The sequence below is a fragment of the Protopterus annectens genome, chromosome 5.part1 (genome assembly GCF_019279795.1).
Source record: "Protopterus annectens isolate FY-2018-M chromosome 5.part1, PAN1.0, whole genome shotgun sequence".
In the NCBI taxonomy this organism is placed as follows: Eukaryota; Metazoa; Chordata; order Ceratodontiformes; family Protopteridae; genus Protopterus; species Protopterus annectens.
The window spans coordinates 483862551-483890328 of NC_056736.1; positions in this window are offsets into that span (position 1 = coordinate 483862551).

Here is a 27778-nt window from a genome sequence, read left to right on the forward strand (position 1 = left end):
AAGATGTAAACACCAAATGTTTAAATGTCTGTATTCAGCGAAAGCTGAAAACAACGAACATACAGAACAGCAAATTTTTTCCTAGGGAAAAAAATTTGCTGTTCCAAAACACATACACACAACACAAGCACACCAAACAAACAGCAATCCACACACATACACCTAAAATCTTACACCTAACCCTACACTAAACTATACACACACCACTAACTATCCACTTACCTTAACCCAAACCCTAACCCTAAGTTCTGTCACTATCGCACACTCACCCACGCCCTAACCCTAACTCACCTACCCCGCCCTAACCCTCACGTCCACATAATCGCACACTTACCTGACCTGCGCCCTAACCCTAACTCACCTAACCCACCCTAACCCTCACATCCACAGAATCACACACATACCTAACCCACGCCCTAACCCTAACTAACCTAATCCACACTCAATTGCACACTTACCTGAACCCAACCCGTAACTTTCCACCACAGTGCTGTAAATACCGAAGCAACAGAAATGGACAACCAAATTATTTCCCTAGGAAAAAATTTGGTTTTCTGTTGCTTCGATATTTTCAGCTTTCGCTGAATACAGTCCGACATTTAAACATTCAGTGTTTACATCTTTTGATATTCTAATATAGACCCAACCAAAGATATTAGCACAGGCAGAAAAATTTAGAAGATATGCAGATAAATATAAAGGAAAAGTACAAAATAAGCAATTCATCGATGACCCAAAAAAGTTTATAGGGAATTAGGAAACAAAACAAAAAGAATAAAACACCACCAAAAAAGAAGAAATAGACATATTTTGAAAAACATTTATGAAGACCCTGTGGAGAGAAATAGACATATCTTTGAGAAATATTTATGAAGACCCTATGGAATATAACAAAGATGCTGAATGGACAGAAGTAAAAGAAACATTAAGAAGTTCAAATGCATTTGACAGCATCTGCATTCACGGATAAAGGACTGCTTACAGATGTATAAGATACACCCTCCATTTATGAATTACATTACAATGAACTTGAAACAGTGAAAAAAAAAACACTTTGCAACTAAACCATGAAAAAGGGCAGATTATTATCCCAGGGATAAACATTCATAGGGGACTATTCCAGGGTAAATCTATCACTGCTGCTCTTTTGTCTCGGCCTTAACCCTTTAAACTATTTACCTAACAGATTAAGTAATGGTAAAAATGTGGGTCCCAGAACACAACAAAGTGTAAAGTCTTCTTATCTTCTTTGAGTAGATGTTTTAAAACTGTATAATTCATCAGATGAGTTGCTGAAAATGGACAAAACTTTCTAAGATTATGTAAGAATGTCATTCAGTCAAAAGCAACATTTAAAGCAGGAAAGCTACAGAACCAAGAAAATATCATTTTGGGTCAGGAATGTGATATAATGGATTTTGAGCAGGAGGGAGTGTATAAATATTTGGGAATTGATGGAGGATCGAAAATAAAAAATGAATAAGTGCAAGCAAATTCAAAAGGTAATATTTTAGAAGACTAAAATTAATACTGAAAATAGCCCTGACATCTTGGAACAAAGTCCAAGTTATAGACCAATTTGCTCTTTCTGTTCTAACATACAGTTTTGTGGTGATGGACTGGTCCCAAAAGATATTGGATCAGCTGGACAGGAAAACAATATACTTCACACTTATCAAATGATGTATAAAAATCAATGTATACAAAGATTTAATATTCTTCATTGTGAAAGAGGTATGGACCTCCTTGAAATTCATTACATTTATAGATCTGCAACTGTAGAACTCCATACATTTTATTTATTTTTTATTTTACATTTGTTAACCGGGGATGTCTGACTGAGTCGAAAAGGACCTTTTTCAGCAGAGGCCTGGGGAGAAAAGCTCCACAAAGAAAAATTACAGACACATTTAGTTATTTAGACATGATCAGTATACACACAAATTACAGGAGACATGTTTTTACAGTGGTATGCGGCACATAAACAGTTTCAGTGGAGAGAACAAATAAAAAAATATTAATTTTAAAAATAAAGGTAATTAATAGATTTGTGGTGTACAGCTGAAATTTGGAACATAGGTAGAATACATACATAGTACACAGGTACAGTACATACATTGTAGATTAGCCAGTGTTTGTGAGTAAGATTGAAAACTATTATCTAGTGCTCTAGATTTTGTATGTATGTGTTATCCACTTTCACTAGCCTGGGGAGCAATCATGGCACTGCCAACTTTCCTTGAGATGTTGCCTGATGAGGTCTTTAAAGGAGGCTTTGGATGAGGTGTTTTGAATGCTTGTAGGGACAGAGTTCCATGTTTTTAACCACTGAACTACTATATAGTGCATCTCCAAAGCTATTGTAGCTGTTGGTGACTTCTAGTAGTAGTTTGCTTGATGATCTAAGAGGCCTTTTGGCTGAGTGATGTTGTACTAGGTTTTTGAGGGCAGGACACTTATTGGGGAGGTAATAGATAGAATGACAGAGGCAGAGCTGATTGTAGGTTAGGAGGTTGGGCAGTTCAAGCCAGTGGAGCTGTCTCAGAGCAGTACAGTGATGAGTTCTATATGAGAAATTTGCAGCAAAGCGAGCAAGTCTGTTATAGCAGGCTTCCATTTTGCTTAGTTCAGTTTTGTTGAGATTAGTCAGAATGGCAGATGCATAGAGTAGGGTGGATAGAAGATAGGAGCGAGCAATGGCTGATCTTGTGTTTTTGGTAAGAAATGGTTTGATATGGTAGAGTGACCCTGGTTTGGCATGTACTTTTTTAATAGTTAAGTTGAGATGACTATCAGATTTTAGGTGGGAGTCTATGGTTATTCTCAATAGCTTAGCCTGTGCCACTGGAGCAATTGGAGTAGCATTAGTGGAGTAGATAGTGAATTGACTGTTAGCTTTTTTGTTAGAACTGGTTATAATCATAAGCTGAGCTTTCTTTGGATTGAGGATAAGTTGGGCTTTGGTAAGGTAGTTTTCAATGTCAGAGAATGCTAGTTGAGTTGTTTGCAGGAGGGTGGGAATGTTTTGTGCAGCACAGATTAAGGTAGCGTCATCTGCATACTGAATTATAGATGCATGCTCTGTGGAGGTATGAAGGTCATTTGTGAAGACTGTGAATAGTAGTGGTCCTAATACAGAACCCTGTGGGACTACTATAGTTATGGGCAGCTGAAGAGAGAGAGAATTTTCCCATTTCACAGCTTGGTACCTGTCAGTTAAGTAGCTTTGGAACCAGGTAAGAATGGAATTTGATAGATGATATTGGTTTAGTTTGTTTAGCAGGATTTGGTGTGAGACTGTGTCAAATGCTTTGGACATATCTAAAAAAAGAGTTTACACTTGCAGGCCTTCATTTTTGAGATGGTTTACTGTATCTGTGAAGCGGAGGAGGGCTGTAGTGGTACTATGGGCAGGTCAGAAACCATGCTGAGTAGGTGACAGGATGTTGCTGTCTAGGAGATAGTTTATCATGTGAGTATGGGTGCATTTTTCTAGGATTTTGGCCAGGGGGGAGAGTAAAGCAATGGGTCTGTAGTTATTAAGTTCAGTGGAGGTCCCGCTTTTATGTATGGGTGTAACATAGGATATTTTCCAGAGTTTGGGCACATAGTTTTCAACAATGTATCTGTTTAAGAGAGTGGAGACTGGGATAGCAATAGCATCTGCTGTGAGTTTCAAGAAATAGCTGGGGAGTAGGTCGGCTGCTGTTGATGAGGTTTTTAGTTTGGAGAGCATGCTTTTGATTGAAGTGGTGGAAACTGTTTTGAGGGTAAAGCTTGTATTAGTGTTATTTGTGTTGGGGGGGATAGTGAGGAAGGAACTGTCCAGTGATACTAAGGATGGAATTGAGTTCACAAAGTGGGAGTTGAATTGTGTTTCGATGGGAACTTTAGTGTCAGGGGTGGTTGCTTTAGGGGTAGCCTTTTGGGTGAATTTCAGTAGCTGGTTTAAATTTTTCCAAAATTTTTGCGGGTTGTGTTGGTATTTAGTTTGTAATGTTGTGTAGCAGGATTTTTTTGTCCAGCCTAATGCATTTTTTTGCACGGTTGCGCAGTTCTTGGTACTTAGTTAGGCTTTGAGTTTCTTTGTTTTTTTGATAGTAAAGCCAGGCAGTGTCTCTGGACTTGAGGATTTGTTGGGTTTCTTTACTGAGCCAAGGGTTTGTAGAGGTTCTAACCTTGATTTTGCGAATTGAGCGACAGTGTCTAGGTGTTGTAGAAATGTTTTGTTGAAATATGCTACAGCCTGGTCAAGTGGGAGGTTGTTTAGGGGGGTTCAGTCACAGTTACAGAGTAAAGTGTTGAGGACCTCAGGAGAGATTTTTTTTGTGTTTCTAGTGGATATATAGTTAGTGGTTTTCCATATGCTTGTTCTACTAAGTATAAAGTATATTATGTTGTGGTCACTTAAGGTGTCTGGGAGACTGCCTGTGTGAGGGTATAATGTGGGGTTGTTAGTTAGGACCCAGTCAAGGATGGATTCACTTTTAAATTTTTTATCACATCTAGTTGTAATTTGGACTAGCTGCTGGTAGCCATGGAGATTTATTAGATTACTTGGTGGTTCTGATATACAGGTGAACCAATCTAGGTTGAAGTCCCCCAGAATAAGGGTTTCTTGTGAGTATGTGGAAGAACACCAGGATAAGAAGTCTTCAAGACTAGCAGGTGTATTACCAGGTGGAATATAGATCACAATTGTGGTGATGACCTTTTTAGAGTGAAGTTGAAGTTGTGAGATAGGTATGTCCCAATTATTGGGAGAGGGGTAGGAGTTTGGTAATTGACAGACAGTTAAGTTTGACTTGTACAGTAAGGCAGTTCCACCCCCTTTATGAAGTGGTATGTCTTGTCTAATGATACTGTAGCCAGTAGGGAGAACTTCTGAGTTAGCTATGTTTTTATTTAGTCAGGTTTCTGTTAAAGCAACTATGTCTGGGGAGTAGTGTGCTATTGTGACCTGGAGTTTAGGTATTTTATTTTTGATACTTCTAATATTAATATTTAGCATTAAAAGATGGTTGGTTTTGCTGCTGTTGTTGATTTGCCCAGGGATGAAGAAAGTGGGGTTGTTATGTTCTGACCTTTGTGTTGAAGCAGTTTGAGTTGGACAGGATGGATTTGGGCCTGGGTAGCGGTGGATATCCCCACTTATGGTGAGCCTGGAGTTAAAATGGTTATACAGATGTTGGAGTTTGGTGAGTAGTGTGAGAAAGTATTGTGTTTTTTTGGAGTAGGAATGAGAGCATATGTGTTTACACCTGAATTGGTCCGTTATGTAATTCTTGAATAACTGTGGGCAGATATTATTATAATGTGTGGTGTCTGTATACGAGAGTGCATAATGCAGTGTTGTGCTTCTAAGTTTAGGGATATTGCTAGAGTGATAACTTGTGGTGTTGTAAAGAATTATGAGAAGACAGACTAGAATTAGTTGCGTGATAGTCATGGTTATAAAGTTTAAATTGTTTCTAGGTGGGGGGTCTGAATAGGAATTATAGGGCTGCACTATATGTGGATGGGGAAATAGTGTGGGTGATGTAAAAATGCCTAGTGGGAATGAGAGTGATTGGGAGTATTTTGTGTGGAGCAAGTTGGTGTGGTATAATGTGATATGACTTAAGGAGCTGTGATTGGTGGAGGTGATGTGAGGGTGAGCTGTGGGTGTGGCTGTGATTACTATAAATTTAGAGGTAGTGGGGGCGGGAGGTAATAGGGGGCAGGGCAGGGGAGTGGAGAGAGCCCGAGCATTAGTGAGGGCGAACAGAGTGGGGCAGAGCCAACCAAGACAAAAGAAAAAGTAAGTATTACTTTACAAATCTGAAGACTTTTAAAACAAATTCCTGAGGTCTAATGGCTTACCGGCAAGCAGAATGTAATTGCTGAGGAGCACTTGTGTCCTGGTGGGAGACTAGAAATTTAAAGATGGCTCCATGCACAGCAGGATTCTAATATAGACTTTGTATTGGGGGAGGGAGATAGCACAAGGGGTGTAAACCAGGTGGAATGCAAAGAAACCAGAGAGGCAATCAGTGGAAATCAGTGAAGGCCTCAGAGGGGGTAAGTAATAATTCAAACTACCTGTAAAGTGAAGGAGAGAAGAGACAGGAAAGTTTATTAAGGTTGGGAGTGTGTCTTCACATTGACTTGCTGATTAGTAACCAGTTTGTGCACAGATTAGAGTAGGGAGATACATTAGCAATGAAGGGGAATGTATGGAGATGCAAATAAACAGGTGGGCCTCCAAGTGATACAAACTAAGGCAGAAAGCACTGAGAGGGATGCTTGATGGTTAATTTAGTCACAGGGATGTGAATTAAATGTATACTGTCTATTGGACAGTTACGATTACTGTAATAGTGGGGGGGGGACACAAGACTACAACAGTCAGTTTTATTAGCAAGCTGAGAACTGCTAAGAAATACTGCTAATGTAATAGCTTCACTCTCATAAAAAATACAAGTAGAATGCCTGGGTGGACTGACCCTGCTCTTGAGGCTCAACATGTATATCCTTGTTTAGTTTGCAGTACTGATTCCTTCTTATACTGTATGGGTGGAGTGGTAGCCACAGACTGCAGAGTTGCTTGATTGTGCCCTGAAGAGAGAGAGAGAAAAAAAGAGAGAATGAAGCTAGTAGAATGAGACAAAGATAGGTTAAAGGAAGTAATGAGGAGATAGGAGGGTGTAAAAGATACAAATCTGAGGATAGTGTGGAGAAAGCAGGAGAATAGATACTACTGCTACAGACTGAGAGTGCTTCAACAGTAACCACATCACACTGCCATAACTTAGTTTGGAAACAGGTTAATAAATCATGCACAATACATTTATCAGCCAATTATCCTGTGCTTACAAAAAAAGGAAAATGAACACAACAGCACAGCTGAAGCAGTAGCAGAGACAACTGTAGTGCTAAGTCAGTAAATACTGTTTCTAACTCCAAGACTAGGTCAATTAGATGTACATTACAGTTATAACAGCAGTTTTAGTAGCATAGAGACAACATAGCTGCAGTGGTAGTGTCAGTAAAAACACAATTCCTGAATGACAGAATTAACCAGTTAAATAAACAAATAAGCAGATCAGTAGTCAGGAATCAGAAAAATTAATACTAATTGTATAGATCCAAATACAGCAAAAAGTAAGTATTACTTTACAAATCTGAACACTTTTAAAACAAATTCTTGAGGTCTAATGGCTTACCGGCAAGCAGAATGTAATTGCTGAGGAGCACTTGTGTCCTGGTGGGAGACTAGAAATTTAAAGATGGCTCCGTGCTTTGCTGCTAACTTCACAAGATTCAGACATAGTGAAAGTTTAGAACATAACGCAAACAAATCTAAGATGACGTTCTTGTTTATTTTACCAGAAGCATATCAGTGTCAAGCAGGAACAGAAATCAAACCAGAAGTAGGAAAAAAATCAGGTAACAATTGAATTTGTCAAAAAACAAAACAAATAATATAAGGAGAAGGATCAGATAAGATTACCAAAAATGTAGAAAAGGCATAAATATAGCTATAAATATAGAAAATTCTTGGAAAAATCTCATGACAATTAGGATATGATGCAGGAATGGTTAAGGAGAGGCGAACTTAAAACCAAAAGATGAAAGGTTAATATTGGTGGCCCAGGATAGTGGACTACATACACGTTGGTTTACAAAGTCCATTGAACGTGTGGGAGAAGCAGATTAATGCAGGTTATGTAAAACAGAGCTTGAAACAGTTGCGCATTTTGTGGCTGGGGGTGATACACATTTTTAAACCTCTCAGCTTTGGGTCTGTGTTAGTTCCAGCATCATGTTTCAGTGTGCTCGCCACTTTTAAGCACCCTCCACATTGCGACTGCATTTGCCTGCAACTGCAAACCCTCACTAATGCTCTGATTTGGAACCTTTCAAAACAAAATAAGAAGAGTTTAAAGTGTATGTCCCATATAAGCATTGTATATCTACCTTGCATTTATTTTTAGAAACTGTCCTGCATTTAACTCCTGTGGCTTGCAGACTAACAGGACCACTGTATCCAACCCCTCCCAACTTTCTCTCAAATGACCTTGCCTCCATCAGGCTGGATTAACCTTGCAGTAAAATAAACACAGTCCCCTAAGAGCTCCAGCTTTGTGCAAATCTAACCTGCAATAGTGCTCAAACTAGTGGTAATTCTCTGGTAGTACTGACCTGTGGCAGGCTCATTGCAACTGATTGTTTTTTTTTTTATGAAACTACATCTGCCTTGTGGTGGAATTTAAAGTATATATTATATGGTTTAACCTTCCTGTGGCACAAAATACCCTCTATGTCAGTCAGCCCCACCTCCCATAGTTGGCATTACAAAGGTTTTGTAGCTTACCAAGTGGCTAGGTTGCCATATTTAAATCTCTCATCTTAGGGTCTGTGCTAGGTCCTGCATCCTGTTTCAGTATGCTCGCCATGTAAGTTATGTTTTGGCTAATTCACAATTGGCATTGAATATTTCTGTTGCTACTGCTGAATTGTTCTGCTACTGGGTTGGTTCTCTTGCATTGAAGCATTCCTATCACAAAGCATGCTACTGTCATGGTTGCATATAATATAATATAGCATTGCTTTGCTGGTTGCCAGTGATTAATGCTTTTATTTGAGTGTTACGGAATTATTTAGTTTTTAATGTCTGTGTGCATCTTGCTGCAATATCACTGTAGTTAGCCAGCTACCTACTTCAATGGCAATCCCACTGTAGTTAGTCAGCTATTTACTGCATTGGCTGGTGTAGGTCGAGTCTCAGATCATTCTTGCATATATGTACTTGATGTCTTAACAATTTTATATAGCTCTAAGCTGTTAAACATTGCTTTGCTTCTCCCCAGTATAATATTTTACAGTTCTGCACAGCTAATGGTAACGAATGTTTACCCTCTATGATATCTTACCTAGTCTTTTATTTCTGCCCAGTCATTTAGTTTCGCTCTGCTAGCTATTGTAAAGATCTTAACCTATGACAATCTTGTTTAATGTACATCGTTTGTGTCTGCTAGTTTAATCTGCTATAACTGCTCCTCTCATAAGTTCTGTTTCTCATGCTAACTCCAGTCGCCCTTCCGCCTCCTCCAAACTGATACTACATCATTCTTTCTGTTCTGTTTACAGTTTTAAGCACCCTCTACATTGCTACTACATTTCCCTGCAACTGTGAATCCTCGCTAATGCTCTGATTTGGAACCAACCTTTCAAAACAAAATAAGAAGAGTTTAAAGTGTATGTCCCATCTAAGCATTGTATAGCTACCTTGCATTTATTTTTAGAAACTGTCCTGCATTAAATACCTGTGGCTTACACACTAACAGGACCACTGTATTCACCCCACCCCCCACTCTCTCACTATTGACCTTCCCTCCTCCAAGCTGGGTTAACCTTGCAGTAAAATAAATGCAGTGCCCTAAGAGCTCCAGCTTTGTGCAAACTGAGCCTACAACAGAGTTTGAACTAGTTGTAATTCTCTGCTAATTCTGACCTGTGATAGGCTTATTGAAATTGATTGTTCTTAATGAAACTGTGTTCGCCTCATGGTGCGACTCTCTGATTGCTCTAACTCCGCTCTCCTACCCTAGTCCCATTCCTACTCACCTCACATCTATTACATTTATAATAACAACACCACACCCACCACAACTCACCATCCAATCATTCTCACCCACATCACCATTACATAACACCATTTCTTAACCCCACCCATCTTCTGCTCCCTCTACAAACTTCTCTCACAATGTCAATCATACTCTACTCTCTTTCTTACCATATATAACTACCACATTAACCCACTACACCACAACCCTATCTCAAACATTCCACTCATTCACGTAATAATCTCTCTGCTACAAACTACTGTCCTCATTCCAACCACACCTCACAACCTTTTAGCTATCTACTTAAAAGCCACCACCTTCCCATCCGCAAGTCCACCACTAACAGAAATTACAATAACACCTCAAATGTACAACTTCACCAAAACTGCACTATTCTCATACAGATATTTTCATTTACCTTCATCACCACACGTATCACTGAAACACTCCCAAACATCAACTAAATATTTAAACTCACCTCAACAACTTGCCGAAATACAAACCTCCAACTATGTGGAGGCATACATCCAACCCCACCCTCAAATCATACCAAACACAACCATACCATTCCACAAATAGATATCCAAACTACAATAGAGCCTGATATCCTGACGTTTAACAAGATATCCAGAATTAAATCTGACTACCTTCTTGTTAATGTAAATCTCAAAACCTGTAAAACAAAATACGCAAATTTCATGCTACCATCTCCATATACACTCCAGACATTGAACCTAGCTTAAACCCCACATAAACAATAATGAAACCATACATCCCCGGCTAGACAAGATGGAACAAATTAGCAAGGTGGAGGTATAGCAGTAATATATAAGGACTCTCTTAACTTTGAGCAACTACAAATAAACCCCACAGACCTAAACAATAATTTACTACTAGTCTCAAGCCTAAAAATCAACAGTAATAAACAAATAATCCTAAGAGCAGTACATATCCCACCCAGAAACAACCCATTTACTATAGAAAACCTACTATCCTGGGCATGCGCTTTATTTAATCAAGAAACTATTATAGTAGGTGACTTCAATACTGATTGAAAAACCTATACCTCTGAAAACCCCTCCAACTACATAAACTTTCATGATTTCTCCCAACTGATACAAACAAACACCTATCAGGTTAGACAAAAGCAGTAACAAAAAATCAGTTCTAGACTGGACCCTAGCAAACAAATTCACACTTTTTAATCACTCGGGTCGTCTGCTAGACAGCCTTAGCGACCAACTACTAATGCATATCTTAAGTCATCACAGCTCTCTCACAAAACCTATATCTTATAAACAAGTACGCAACACAAAGAAATTCTCCACAGACACCTTTAAACAGCTGGTCTAAAACTGCAACTGGTCCCACTAAAATATCTCCCAATAGATGAAGCAGTCCAATATTTCAGCAATAAATTCCTTGATGTACTGTATATCCTGGCCTTTACTAGACACATTAGATCAAAAACAAATTACTGTCCATGGCTCACAAAGGAAACCAGACAACTACTAAAGCAAAGAGACAAACTGTGGTGCCAACATCAGGCAATCAAAACAAAAGACTCCCTTGACAGATATGGTAACTTAAGAAAGATTTGCACAAAGCAAACCAAAATTGACAAAAAAACAGTACTACTCTACAATGCAACACAAGCATTAAAGTAACCCACAAAACTTTTGGGGCACTACCAAACAACTTATTCATCCAGGCCATACTAGCAACCCATCTTCAAATATTCATATCTCAGAGGAAAGTATACATTCCAATTTAACTTTGTTTTCATAAATTCAATAACATCACTAACAAAAAACAAAAACAACTCCCTACAAATCACTAAACCTGTAACCAAAGACACCCCATCCTCACTCACTCTCAAACCCATCTAAATAGCCAAAATAAAGAAATTATTGAACAAGCTAAAACAAACAACTATTGCCACCAACAAACTACCAAATGAATACCTCAAACTAGCAGCCAATGTTTTCTGTTACCAAGGACTGATTCTGATCAATAGAGCCATCTCAGAACAATACATACCAAAAATATGTGAGATCTCCTTCGTATCCCCCTCCACAAAGTGGGCTCTTCACTTGAACTCTCCAACTATAGACTGATATCCATAGTACCCCCATCAAAAATTCTAGATAAATGCGTCCACTCACAGATAATACACCATCTACAAATTAATACACTCCTTGCAAACTCACAACATGGATTTCGGCCAGGCCACACTACCACCATCGCCCTGCTACAATTTACCAAAACTGTCAACCAACTAAATAATAACAGTGAAACAGTCTCTTTGATATTTTTAGATATGTCAAAGGCATTTGACACAGTGCCCCATAAACAGCTCCTCCAAGAACTAGCATCCCTTGATATATCAAAACATACCCTGACATGGTTCTAAAATTACCTGTCAGATCACCATCAAGATATCAATTGACAAAATGATCTCTCTTCTCTACTTCCTGTAACAGTAGGTGATCTACAAGGGTGAATTCTAGGTCCACTGCTCTTCTCTGTCCTCACCAACAACCTCCACACTGCAACTAACCTCGCTACCCTCATACAATATCCAGATGACTCCAGAGTCATCTGTTCTGCTTCCTCCTTACCACAGCTGCAAGATATTACCCAAAGATCCTTCACTGTGATTGAATCCTTTTTAGATAAATATCAGCTTATCCTAAACCCAAACAAAACCAAGCTAGTGTTATTCTCCAGCAACAGTCACAAAACAAACAACCTCAGCTAGGACTTTAATATCACCTCATCCAATCACACTCCAACTGAACCAATTACTGAAACAAAACTATTAGGCATCACTATTGATCATAATTTAAAATTTGACAAACACATATCACTGGCAATAAAAACAGCTCACATCAATTTAGGTTCTCTATACAGGATTAAGTCTTTTCTAACTAACTCCTCCAGACAAGCAATCACCAGGACCCACCTACTATCCACTCTAGTCTACGCCTACCCCATACGAACAAAACTAAGGAAAACTGATCTCAACAAATTTGAAACATTCTACCACAAAATAGCCAAATTTGCTGCCAACCTACCCCCATAAAACCCATCATTGCCTCACCCTAAACAACTCAAATGGCTAGAGCTACTTAGCCTCTTATCCTTAAACCAGCTTATCCTAACCCACTCCATAGTATACCAACTTGAGAAATGCCCAGCCATTCACAACGTAATGCATATCCATCTCAACAATAGGGGTCTAAGATCCTCCAATAAACTACTGTTAAAAGTTACAAAACCCATCAACATGTTTGGAGACTCACTTTACTCAAATCACACCTCTGAAGCATGGAGCTCTTTCCCTTAGAATATTCTAAACACCAGGGACCCTGGCCAATTTAAAAACCCACTAAAGATCATCTAACTAACAACTAATCATGCTCTTTCACCTCACTGGGATGAACATACTCAAAATGTCCCCACCTCAGCTCACCCTCAAACTCTGTCTACAACCTTCTATTCTAATTCATAGAACATGTTGGCAAACATTTCTTGTATGGTAGTTGACAAACATTGTATTGTATTATATTGTATAGTTGCTTGTTATTATCTGCATAATTTCTGTGTTGTTATACTGTATACTTGTCTGCATTTTTATTACCAGTATAATTTCTGTGCTATAATACTGTGCACTTGTTTGTATGTGGAGCTTTTCTGCCAGGGCAACAAACCCAGTATGACTTCCCTTGTAAACAAATGCTAAATAAAAATAAAATAAAATAATGGCAGAAGTCCTGTATTCTGAAATGCATAATGATGTCTCAAGACTGTTGCATTGGGTATTGTGCAAACATTAGAATACTGAAGTAGCTGAGAAGCATTGAAAACATAACCCACAAAGCTTTATAGAGAATGATGAAGATTATATCACATGGGATCACATATTACCAACAGTTCAAAAAACTGATGAGAGTAAACCAGATATATTAGTCCATGAACAGAAGACATAAGTAGCACTGATCATTGAAATTGCTACACCCATCGATTACAATGTCTTATGTACAGAGAGACACATAAAATACCAGGATTTGCAAGTAGAAATCAGGGCAATGTGGAAGAACGATACCCAATCAGTTCCAATGCAAGTAGGAGTAATGGGTCTCGTAAAAAAAGATTTATAGTCATATTTAGATATGCTACCGATGCATGTAACTGTGTATGAATTGCAGAAGGACTCTGCACTTTTGGCTCATATCAAAGATTGAAACAATACTAATTTCACAAACTTTAATCATACTTTGACTTAGGAGCGGGGTCTATTCCTGTCATGGTATGTGAAGCCTGAAAGACTTGAAGAAATTAAACTGAGTTATCTGTCCCTGGAATCATTTCATTGCTCAAGTATGTTTAGCATAATGGAATGGATGAAAAGAACTTTGACAAGGCAAACAGAGGTAGCATGTTCTGCACTGGAGCTGAAAATGTTATACAGTCCAAAAAAACTGATAAACCATGGAAAGAGCAGTGAGGAAACAAGAGCTGAGTGCAAATAACATTGCACAGTGCAAGCAAAATGACACATTCATGACTTTATACAAGTGTGAATGAATTCAAATTAGTAGAAGCATTGGTGCAGACTGTCACATGCCCAGCCAGTAGTCGGCCAGTAATCAGCTGTGATAATCGAACCCTGTGTCTTGTGCCTGTGAGTTAAACACCATAACCATTATGCCAACCTCCACCCCAGCCCCAAATGAGTTTAGGTGATATAGATAACATGAGTATAGAGGGAGGGAGAAACATATGTTTTTATGCTAGTTCTGATTAAAGAAGAATAACAATCAAAATGCAAACAAAAATCTGATTCAAAAACGTGAATTCAAATTAAAAAAAAAAAAAACTTGTAGGGGACACAAAAATTAGGTGGAGAATAAAGGCATATCAAAGAGGACAGAATTTTATGGGGCTCTGGAATTTTTTAACATAAAGATTATCTAGCTTGAAGGAATGGTATGAGTAAAAAAAAAATCCAAGGCTCTTGCCACCCCCATAGTGCCTTTTTTTAGGCAAGGCTCAAAGGACAAACCCACCTCCATAGACAACCCAAAGATAAAAAAACTAAAGGTGATGCTACTCAATGCCGGAAGTCTAAACCTCAAGATGCACGCACTCGAGACTCTCCTCATTATTGAGAAAATCGATGTCTGTGCAGTAACAGAAACCTGGTTCAAGGCTCCTGAGAGCACCCCAGCACTACCAGGTTATAACTCATACCATGCGTTTCTGCCCCAAAACTTGGACCGAAGCACAAAAGAAGGGGGAGTATCTATATTCATCAAAGATACCTACACCTCCAGGTTAGTGGCATTGCACACAGCATCGGAAACCATCCATGTGCAACTAACAGCGGGCAAAACTGCCTTTCAGTTTGTAGCCTGCTACAGAACACCCTCCCTATTACAGGAACCCCACTTGGCATTCCTGAGAACACTGGAGAATATGAAGGTCTCTCCAAACACTATGTTATTGGGTGACTTCAACTACCCAAACATTGACTGGGAAAACTACTCAAGCCCAAACACCCTCACCCAACGGTTCTTTGAATTTATAAATTCTAACGCAATGGAACAACTGGTCACCACTCCCACAAGAGGGAACAACATATTGGACCTGGTCATCACCAACATGGGAACTCTATGTTCCACACCAGAGGTAAACCCCTCATTGGTAAGATCAGACCATAAACAAATTTCCCTGGACACCCATATCCCGTCCCCACCCCCAGACAAGGAAATCACTGTAAAGAATTTCGCAAAAGCCAACTTTGCACTTCTCAAGACTGAGGTGGAATCCTTCAAAGCCCCTGGGCCAGTGGATAATACAGCCCAATCCGCAGAATCCTTTACAAATGCATTCTATGAGCACCTGCAGGAATGCATGGATCGTGCTATCCCAAATAAAACCAAGACAACAGGAGACTGGTCTGGTAGACCCCGGCCATAAATAAGCTATACAACAGAAGGAGGAAGCTACTACATGACAGAGCAAAATCCCAAAAAGGGAAGGCATCTCTGATCAGTATTAGCAAGAAACTGATCCCTCATAAAATCATCAAAGGCGGGTTTCGGAAGAAAAATTGCCCTAGACACTAAAGATAATCACAAGGCCTTCTTTAGTTATGTCAGGAACATGGGCGGAAACTCCCAGATATGCTCTGAATTGTTGCATAATGGTACAAAATATACTGAACCTACAGACATACCCAACATCCTGGCTTACAGATTCAGCGCAAACTTCTCCCCCTCTTCCCCCCCAAAGGAGCAAATGCCTATCCCAACTAAATGTATCCTCCCTGACATCACAGATGCACAGGTGAAAGCTGCCCTCTCCAAAGCAAAAAACACAGCATTTATGGGACCGCACGGTGTCCCAGGCTGTGTCTTACATGAGCTCCAAGAAGAACTGAACCCTCACATTAAGTCACTGTTCAAACTTAGCCTTACTACAGGATATGTACCCAAAGAATGGCGTACAGCTACAGTGGTCCCACTCCACAAAGGTGGTGCCACAACGGACCCCGGAAACTATCGCCCCATAAGCCTGACTAGTCTGGTCTGTAAAGCTATGGAGTGTATTATCATGGAACTCATAAACAAAGACATTGGGAGCCTCCAGACACTGGACCCTACCCAATTCGGCTTTGTTAAGGGCAGATCTTGCCTCTTAAACCTAGTTGATTTCTTTGAAACAGTTACCAAAGCCATAGATGAGGGCAAGATAGTCCACACAGCCTACCTGGACCTCGCAAAAGCCTTCGACACAATACCCCACTCTGGCATCATAAATAAGCTTACCAGCTTAAATATCAACCCCTATATCACAAGATGGGTTGCAAACTGGCTCAGAGATAGAACCCACATGGTCAGAATCGCAGGTGCCATGTCCGAATCCAAACCAGTTACAAGTGGCATCCCACAGGGCTCAGTTCTGGGACCTCTCTTGTTCAGTATATACTTCTCTGAGGTTCAGGTTAACACGGGGGGATTATGGCTGACAAAGTTCGCAGATGACTGCAAACTGGGGGTCATAATCGAATCTCCAGCTGACACAAGCATCCTCCAAAAGGGTCTCACAAAGATGGATGCTTGGTGCCAGAGCCACAGCCTCAAGCTAAATGCTAAAAAGTGCATAGTCATCCCCTTTGGGAAAAGCAAGGTGCCCACAAATTACCACATAGGTGGTAATCCATTAAGTACGGAAGAAGTAATTAGAGATTTGGGGACCAACATAGATAGTAATCTCTCCTTTGATAATCACATTGCCAACGTGGTTAGAAAGACCTTCTATATAGCCCACCTTATCATGAAAGGGTTTACATCTAGATCAAGAGAGGTCATTGTGCCCCTCTACTCATCACTCATCAGGCCCATAATTGAATACAATGCCCCTTTTGGGATGCACCTTACCCGACACCTGCAGCAACTGCAGAGACCCCAAAAGTACCTCACCAAGAGGATCATGGGCTACAAACAGATGTCCTATGCAGCTCGACTAAAGAAACTCCAGCTCTACTCAATTGCTTACTGCCTACTCAGAGGCGATCTATGCCTGACGTACAAAGCCATGTCAAACCCAGAATTAATGGACATGCTCCACCTCAAAAAATCCAAGTCCCTTAGAGCTACACGCTCCAGGGACCTAAACCTCAGCACAAAAATAAATAGGACATGCTGGAGGGACAGATTCATTTCCCAGAGGCTCCCCTCACTCTGGAATAGAATCCCAATTCATGTTAGACATAGCCCCTCTCTGAGCCTCTTCAAGCAAAATTGGACACGTGGATGGGAAATCACAAATTCACCCCTGGGATCTCTCCTGTGTCCCTGCTAGACAGAGGCATAGTAAACTAATCTTAAAAGGGTACCTTCTGTGACCTACTTTACAGAGGCACAGTAGGCTAATCTAATAGGGAGGCGGAAGCCAAATACACTCTGGCTAGGCTTATAAATGCCCTAGGGCAGATAGCCTAGTATCTACCTATGAACCTATGAAAAAAACATTTATTGCAAGCAAATAAATATCTGTAAACTGACAATTACAGCATTATAGCTGGTAAACGTGAGAGTCAGGAATGGGATAAGGAAATTAAGATATAAAAAAAAGATGTAAGGTAAACCTGAAGAAGAGAATAAGGAAGCAGATTAACTGGATGGGATTGTTGTGATTATAATATATATCTAAAGAAATTGAGAGTTTTGTTTACAACATCATAACGATTGACAGCTTGTTAGGTCTAGATACCAGACATGGTAATTGCAAGTATAATCCACTTCTTTTTTCTTTTTATAGATGGGATGGAAATTTTCAATAATCTGTTCCATTATATTAGAACATTTTTATTCGCTGGATAATAAAGGCAGACTACATGAAAATGTGACGCTCTAAGTTTGACGAGGAAAAGGCCTGCAAATTCTAGAGGCCACTGCAAAATCATCTGGTCACTTCCTCACAAAACTAGAAAACCCAGTAAGAACTGTAGGTAGTTTACCTCACTGTTGTGTTGCTGAACAGGAAAAGGAATATTAGGATATACTGAGACAAGTGAAGATGAAACTAAAGCCACAAGTAAGAAAGGGGAAAGTATGTTGCCGCTTGAATTGAATGGGAAGCCTAGAAAAGGAGTAAATATCTGAAGATTAACTATAAATTTCTCAGATTTTTTTAAAATATATACTAAACCTTAATAACTGAATCAGTTATGTGCAATATATATACAAGTGTACCATCTTTTTTACTACATTTTTTCTGGCCTTTTAATCTCTTTTTGAAAATAAAATGCATTCCCAGTATCAGCATTATTTATAACATATGCTTATTAGATAATGTTGACATGCTTATACCGAAAACACTAATTTCTTACAAGCTGTGGCTTGTGTTAATGGGTGTGGAAATCTATTTGAACTATGCAATTATTTCTACTCTGTTAGCACTTTCACACAATATCGCGAAAATGTTTGCAGTTCCCTACAAAGAATAAAGGAGACATCTCTACTCCCACATAAGAACTACAAATAAAAATACTGGGCATAAAAAATGTTTTCTGAGTTACATCTAATGCCACTGACAGTATCAGCACCATTATCTGGCACCATGAAACCAGGAGATACGGAATATGGAGTCGACTATTTCAGAAGCTATTGCTCCTGTTACTGCGAATGATTCACAGCAGTATGATTTTCTTAAGAGGTGATGACCTGGAATGCAACTGCTTCTTCCTGCTTATGCTGAAGAAGGAGTCTGACAATCTGCACGGTGAGCTATGAGTCACACAATGTATTATGTGGTTTTTAGTCCTTATATCGGTACTAATGTGATCCATCCTCACCTCAAAGAGTTTCAATCATCAGGCGAATTCCGTGCACATCAGGTCACATACCAGTGAGAGGCCTCTTAAGTAAATGATTTCAAAAAGTGACAAAGTACTATGACTCAGACTACTTCTGGCAGATATGCACCGCTTGTTTGAGTAGCAAAAAAAAAAAAGGAAAGGTAAGATGGTTACAGTCAGCAACACACCAGTGGCTCTGTATCATTTTTAATACATACCTAGCAAAAACGTATTATCACATGTAGTGTGAACTTATTATTCTAAAGAGCAAATGTGTATGGTAAACATAAATGGTCTTGCAGTGTATTAATAGAATTCAGGCTGAAAGCTGTATTCAAGAATTATTCTTTAATCCTGACTCTGACTGTGTCATTCTTCACATGATTCTGTATAAGTGAAAAAAATCATATAACTGCACCAGTGATCATGGCTCATTTAGAAAATAAAATCATTCATTGTAGATCTTATCCAGTTTACAAGCACACAATGAAGAAAACAATATTTAACCTCTCACAAACGACACACAGAGGACTGGAATGCAGTAAAAGAGTATACGTTTGCCGAAAAATGCTGTTATTAAATATCAAGTCAGGAAAGATTGAAAAAAATAGAAGATATAACCAAGAGGGGAGGAAGGAAAACATCACGAGGGTTATACTGGAGGAGGTGGCAGAGGTAAGGAGGGTACTGTGCTTTTGAAAGGGGGATAGACCCCACCTGTTTTTCATTTTTTTATGAGAGAGTAGTGTGGGTAGGAAGTAGGTAAGAGGGTGCAGGAGAAAGGATAAGGGGACAAAGGGGGTGAAAAGGTGTGCAGACCCCAATGCCTCAAATATTTCTATTGCCAGAAAGTGCTTTAATGGTGGACTCCAATGTGGAGGGGCAATACTGAGGGGCATGTTCCTGTCAACTTGAACAACAAGACTTCTACCAGCTGAAGATATGCCTCAATTGGCTGAAAGCATCTGTCCATGACCTGGTCCATCACATCCTCAACCAAGTCTCTAAGCCCCCATTCAGGAAATTTTGCCAGACTAGTGCAGGACATTGGTTCCTACAAGACTGGTGGCATGACCAAAACCCTGGTAGAACGTTCCAGAATAAGCAGAGGGTGAAAAATCCTTAACCTGGGATGCATTTTGCTGGACTGCTCCTGAGGAATTTGGATAGGTAAAAAATTAATAGAAATGTGAGAGAAATAAAGAAGGACGGAGGAATGCATAATAAAAATAAGAAGAAAAGGACATGGAGACAACGCAGAAATACACACAATAAATTCACGATTAATATTACATATCATTCAAGTTATTATTATCAATTATTTTTATTTTTTATAACATCGTTATTTAAATAAAACAAACTGTACGGGAAATGATTATGCATAGATGAGAACAATGAGTATGTTGCTATCATGTCTTAGTAGTGTTTATATTCGCAGTCTACTAATAGCAGCATAAAAATGGTAATGCATTCAATATTTCCGCCTGATATAGATTTTATTTTAATCCTGTACTGAAAACATTTTAATCCTTCTATTACCATTGTTTATAAATACTCTTGCAATTATATATAGCAATGAAATCAGTTAAAGACAGAAAACAGCATTTATTACTTTATTCATTCTTACCAGCACCCTTAACCAATCTCTAAATTTTCCTTCATTCTTGATTACAGTTGTGATTAATTTAATCTGCAGTTTGACAGAAAAGACATGAAATCATTGTTGTTTATCCGTATTTCACCTTTTTCCCGTAAAGTTTCTGTGATGACTCCTAGGACTCTCTAAGGTAATCTAGTTACTGTTGTACTTGCTTAATATTGTGTCTTTAAACATTTATTCACATAGGAATTCTCATACTGTACTAATATTTTCTTTCATTCAAGTTATAAATAGCAGGACTGCACCTTCCTTCAAATTATTAAACTTTTATATGTGTGCAAAGCTTGTCTATTGTGTGTGTGTGTGTGTGGGGGGGGGGGGGGGGCAGTGTCTGAAAATTACCATACATACATATAGACTAGGTTTTTGTTTCAAATGTTGTAGTTTACAAAGCTAACTTACAGGTTTATTTAACAGTTTGTACTGTTTCTTCAAGCTGTAGGTATTCATATGCATAAAAATATATCAATTGAAAGGAAGTGTTTTACATGACACTGAGAGATAGATGCACTGATCCACCTTTGTCAAGAGTACATCCAGGAACTGCTAAAGTATTCTCAAGGTAGAAACCCCAGGAAAGTGCCCCGGTCTGACAGGAGAAGAAGGCCGGTCATCCATCCCAGTGGTCCTGTGGGGGGGCCATATGTACTTTCTAAGGCCCTTACAATATCCCTGTCAATCTTGAGCCTATTCACTATCTCCTTATTATCAAAATGATTGGTTGCTATTCTTTGCCTAAATCTCTGCTATCTTGGCCATTGAGTGCCAATGGGTGCAAGTGGTTTTGGTTCAGCTAAGACAAGCATCTCATATCAGGGAATAACTAGACTAGCAGCAAATGACAGCATTATTGTGGATTGCAAACCAAATAAAATAGATGTGATTCTACCTTTCATAACGAATCTGCAGACAGCATGGAAAAAAGCGAAACTTTGACTATGAATCACAAGTAGGCAACAGAGTGCCTCATTAGCATAAACCCTTTTTGCATAATTTCTCATTACATCTTATTATTTGTTCATTTTCTTACACTCTTTCATGACAATCGTACATTAGCATAAGTTACATCTATGAATCATGTCTTTGTTGATCTTATTCGTGGACTTATGCATTTGTGTTATCAGTGCTATGATGAGCCAGTGACCCACCCTCGTAGCTCTTCAAGTGAAGATGAAAAAAAAAAAAACTCTTAAAACTTTTAATGTCTTTTAAACTCTTTTTAATCTATTTTAAACTGCAGCAAACCTGTCTGCATGGAGGACTTTAGTGGTCCTGTTTTAATTTAAAAAAAAAGCTAAGAGAAAATATCTTTTAAAACTGTAGCAAACTGCTTGTTATAAATTTAGCAAATGATTCTTTTAATACTGCAGTAAACTTTTCACTACAATGGATAAATGGACTAGGGTAGTTAACACTGCTGCTTGGGGATCATCTGAATAAATCTGCATCAAAGGAAGGATAGGAGAGTTCTGTGAGGAGCTTGTAGAGTTGGGATCCAAGAAATAGGTTGCACACTGTTGGACAGTTAGCCAAATGCCTTTATTAAGTGTGATACAATGATGTATATTTCTTAGGACAGAGTGTAATGAAATGGCAGACAGAATAGCATATAGTCTGAATGGTGGAGGAGTATCCCTTGGATGCTGCTGCTTCCAGAGGAAGTCCATTTTTAAGCTGTGCTACTAGAATGCCTTTCTGTTCTTCCTTCAAACTAATGTGGTTTTAAAAAAAATGCATATTCTAATTAATTAGTGAATTTGTCTTTTAAACAATTATTTTCAGTATACTTTAGCTTAGCTTTTAGACAGACCTGACTATGGGCTGCTTTACAGGAAATTTAACAAGCTATAAAAATAAGTTTTCATATGTTTACTTGAAATAGTACTTAATGATCTGCATTCTCTGTAATAATCTTTGTAATCTATAACATTGGCTGTCAGATATTAACACAGTGAACATCCATAAAGAGAAGTCAGTCATACTTCCTAACAGATCAGAAAAGTGCTTTAGTTTGGACCTTTCCTTAAAGAAGCCATATGCCCCTGGGTACTGTGAATTCCCCCACTGTTTCCAGGTCACATATCATGTCCCAAGTGCATATCCAGTAGTGAACACTAGTGAAAAAGGACATTTTTGTCTAGCAGTCTTACGTGGTTATAAATATGCTAACAAAATATACATATAATATATAAAGACAGACAGAGAGAAATGACTCTGTCAGAAGGATGAGAGCTCACAAGAGCAAATGTCAAAAGACCAATCAGGGAACATCAGAAACCTGGATGATCAAAAAACAAAGACGTTGATCATGCAGGATTGTGGTTTGGGGTTTTGCTTCTTTCCCCAGTGAAGTGTGATCTTAGACTTTCTGTATATTAACAGCAAGTGGTGTACATATATGTATATATGTGTGTGTGTTTGTGTTGTACATTTGATAGATACAGATTGCCCCGGCTGTATTAACATCGGAAATAGCCAAAATATTCCTTTACAATCAATTTGCAATAAATGTTAACAGTGTGGCAGTTAGTGCAGTGGTCTAATGCTCTGAGATGCAAATGCACTGTTCACTGTAGCAGAGGTACCATCATTTGCATGTTGTGTGATCGTGAGCAGGTCACTTAAACAAGCAGTGCATTTGAGCAGTTAGGACGTTAGGGTAGGCTCCTTAATGGTCTCCTGGACTACATGCTTTGTAACTACCTATGAATCTAGAAATGCATGTATGCATTGCATTTTTCTTAACTCGAATCTGGTGACATTCACCAGTCTGATTTCTCTCCACTGTAACTTGAGGAACAAAATAAATAAATAAATAAAATAACTCCATTCTGATCTGCTCGGTAACCAGATATGTTCCATTTCCGCAATCCTGAACTCCAAGTTAAGGAACAAAAAATAGGCCTTCTTCTGACTTAAAACATGTACTAAGTAGCTTATATTACATAGAAAGATCTGAAGTACTTCAATCTGCAGTCTTGACCAGGAAGCTGTATTTACATTCATTTCTGCAACTGCATTCATAAATGCTTATATAGAAAAGAAAAGCAATATTGCTTGCCCAATTGATTGACATCTCTTGATGAAGTCTGCTATCACCCTGCACCTAGAGTGGCTGACCTCTTTGTCCCATCTTAGCCATGCCACTAAATTTTCTTCCTACCCACACCTGGATATCAGCAGCTTCTCTCCTTCCCAGATTTACTGGATCCACTTTAGCCTCCCCAGGGTCAGCATGACCCCTTATCTAGTGAAAGTAACAAGGCTAAAAATGCTGATGTAGCATTGTATTGTTAGTGGGGAGTACATCCTAATAACCACTACCTTTTCTCAGAAACTATTATAGGCTCCAGATATTTGCTGTGCTAATGCATACATTCATAAGTCTGTGTATGCACAACCTCACAATAAGTATTCTACAGCATGTACTGAAATTTACCTTACATTACTTACCATATACACAAATCAACACTAAACAGTTAATCTTTTAAGTACACATTTTTAGTCTTGTTTTTCGTCTAACTTGAATGAGGCTTTAGTCCACAATTGAGGTTGGCCTCAAAGTATGAAAAATGCTGGTCTGAAAAGTTGAGCAATCATAGTAAATGAGTCATGACAGAACTGTTACTATTAGCAAACAGACTTCAACACATCATATGTTACCTTTTATCCAGTTAGCAGATTTATAATAGGAGAACAAATATACGCTAGAAAGAAGTGTGATCATTTTCCTTACATGAGAACAAGCTAATGAATATGTTTAAACACAAACAGCACTTCATTAATCGATTACTTGCTATCACAGTTCCGTATATTATTCTCTACTGCGGAACCCTATTGGGGCTTTAGTATTCTCTGTCTTATGGGGAACCTCTGAAGTCATTAACAGAAGCACTACACTGAATTATCTGGGTAGGTCTTGAATATTTCCATGAGAGATGACAAAATGTTTTTTAAACATAGCCCGGATTCAGTTTTAATGATGGCAAACAAGAAGTAAAGCAGCACTGAAAATGGCAAATTTGAAAAAAAAACTAATGAAAATCTTTGCTTTGCATCATCATTAATATAAAACTCATATAATTTGTGTGCTAGAAAACAAATAAAACACATGTATCAGTCATGCTTTATGACTTTTTTGACTTTTGATGGCAGTTTCGGAAAATGATTTTTATGTTCCTATTTTTTTAAACAGTTCTACTATGAAACTCCAAAAGTATTCCTGAAAGTCATTGTTTCAAAAGAACAGAAAAAAAAAGCCTGACAACCAAGAGTGTGAAAAGCTCCCTTTTTCTTGGATATAAGCCCCTCTACGCACCTTGATGTGGAGGGCAAGCCACCACCCCCACTAATCTTATATATACCATTTCCACGGTCACACCAGCTTGAAAAACAGAGCAATCTCCTTAAAAATGAATCATTGTCTGGACAGAATTAAAAATTACACCAGCACTGATTTCCAATTGTAAAAAGCATTTGTCGTTCCACCATTCATCCTTGGAGGATTATTTCCGCCAGGCCTCAATGACCATTTATAATCTATTATCAACATATTGATCCATATTGATGTAGTGGTCAAGATATATTTATAATGTATGGTAACTTAGAAGGGGTTTATTATGGACTTTGGTCATATGTCTAATATAGGATAAAAAATGGATTTATTATTGGTTTCAGAATTTTTAAGGAGCATTGAGAATTGTACAATTTATTTGTACATGTATTTGTACATTAGGGCCCAAATTCATTATACTGTATATCTTAGCTGTAGTTATTATGATTGTTTACAAGATGTTTCTCATCTAAGTTATAATTAGCTCAGTACATAGTAACATGGAGTATCTATTTAGTCTAATATATGTTAGACATTTATAATTAATATATGTCATGAATTAATTGTTATTTGGACATTAGAGATTCATGTAGGTGGAAGAGGTTTTTGGTATTATGGCATAAATATTTGTTGTCATATTTATACCATTTACAACAATATATACATCATATAATATGTAGCTATGTTCTTCATTTACTAAATGAGGTTACATATATAATATGTTTGTAAGGGTGAACGATATATACAGTTTAAACCAATATGATATGCTTGGATTTTTTATACTTTTCAACCAAGGTTTAACCTATTTACTATTTGTATTTGACAATAACCATATATTCCTTCTTGTGGGCATCCCAACATAAGACACTATATGTGTCTATCAGAACTGTTGGTTTTTCATTTATTAAAATGTAACTAATATGTGCACTGTAACACTCCATCCACTAGGTCAGGCTATACCATTGTTTCTATTGGTTAAGGACTATTATAAATAATTGTGAATAAACTGTGTTTCAAACTTTTTCATTCCACTGAAGAAGGCTGGATAGCCGAAACCGGTCTGGAGATATTCAATAAAGCATAACTAGAAATGTATTTGGATGTCTGATGTCTTATATCACATTTTTTGCTGGTCGTTGGTGTTTTTGGCTTATGGTTTGACCGTGCACGCCATTCCTGCAAGGCATCAAGTTTGGTCATTGTTTTTTGTGTCAGCACCCCCCCCCCCCCTTGCACACACACACGCTGAGACATTTAGAAAAAGTTTTTAGCTTTATTTGAATGGAACCCTGCGTAGCTAGCCTGCTTCCTCCTTCAATTTTTTTCCACCTGTCAACCTTACCACCATTTTCTGTTGTGGTTATATAATGCTGTTTCTCTGGTCTCTGTGCCTGATGGTAAACTGATTTCCAAAGTCTCTCTTTCTCCTATTTCTTTGCTATTTATATACTTTTTTCATCCATTATTTTCCATAGATGCGTGATACTAAGTACACCAGTATTGTTCTAGAATATTATCTACTGCTCATGTTCCAGACCTCAGCAAAACCTGGCATCCTAGCCTTTGTTCCTGAAGTGTTACTTATATCTGTTGCCATACAGGCAAAGACAAGTACTTTTGATTGCTAAATCACACTTGATTAAGTTATTTTGAGGGACCATTACTGTTTCCTTTTTCTTTTATTTTTGTGTGTGTGTGTGTGTGTGTGTGTGTGTGTGTGTGTGTGTGTGTGTGTGTGTGTGTGTGTGTGTGTGTGTGTGTGTGTGTGTGTGTGTGTGTGTGTGTGTGTGTGTGTGTGTGTAGTTTCCTGTAAAAAAAAATGTTCTTTCACTCACTATTACTGTTGTAAGACTATGTTAAATCCGAATTCAGCAAGGGATTTCAGCTAGTTCTTTAAAAGGTTTTTGGAATCATTGCACTTGTGGGTCTCTTCTACTGTGTTTTTAGATTGTGAGGACTGGGTTTATTCATCTCGTGGCAGGAGGTGTGTGCTTGGTCTATTTGAGTTGGGAAGCACACAATATGTATCATGGTGCAGTAGTTTTTTGTCTGAGGGGATCCTTAGTTAGTTTTTTGTTTTTTTCTGGGCTGCTATAAATTCAAAGCATTTGCCAGGATGCACTCACAACACAGTAGCATCTGGCAATGCCCTGTGCTGTAACTATTGTGAAACTGTCCATAAAGGTGTACCTTGTAAAGCAATAAAATAGAGCAAGTACATTGTGCATCAACATGTTTAGAGCAGCCGCATGGGCATCAACTGGCAATATCTATAGATTTAGTAAAATTTGGCATTGTGTAAACATTACAGTTAGTAGAATTTAACACTGTTTAGCATAATCTGCCCCAATAAAGCACCCCTATTAGTCTGCACCAACAAAGCTCCATTAATAGTCTTCTAACCCCAATATACCACCCCATGTAGCTCACTAATCAAGTGACTGTGCAGTATTAATATGCAGTTTCCTAACTTCTTTGTAGCCAGCTGGGTGTATATGGGCTTTTGGAGACAATGTAGCAATTGTCTCATATTTAGCAACAACAACTTAACCCTTAAAGAAGCAGACACAGTGTGTGAGAGGTATCCAATGAAAATTGCAAAAGGTCCACAAAATAATTTTAAATGCAGAAATAGACCCCAGAAGGCATACAATGAACCTAGCAGACAGCCCGATTCACTTGTTTTATTGTCACAACTAGTACAACCAAACCAAAGCATTAACATCCTCAAAATACATTTTCGTTTAAAAACTTCATCAGATGTGGGCTGAAATCAACTGAATAAGTGTTTATATATATTTGCAATT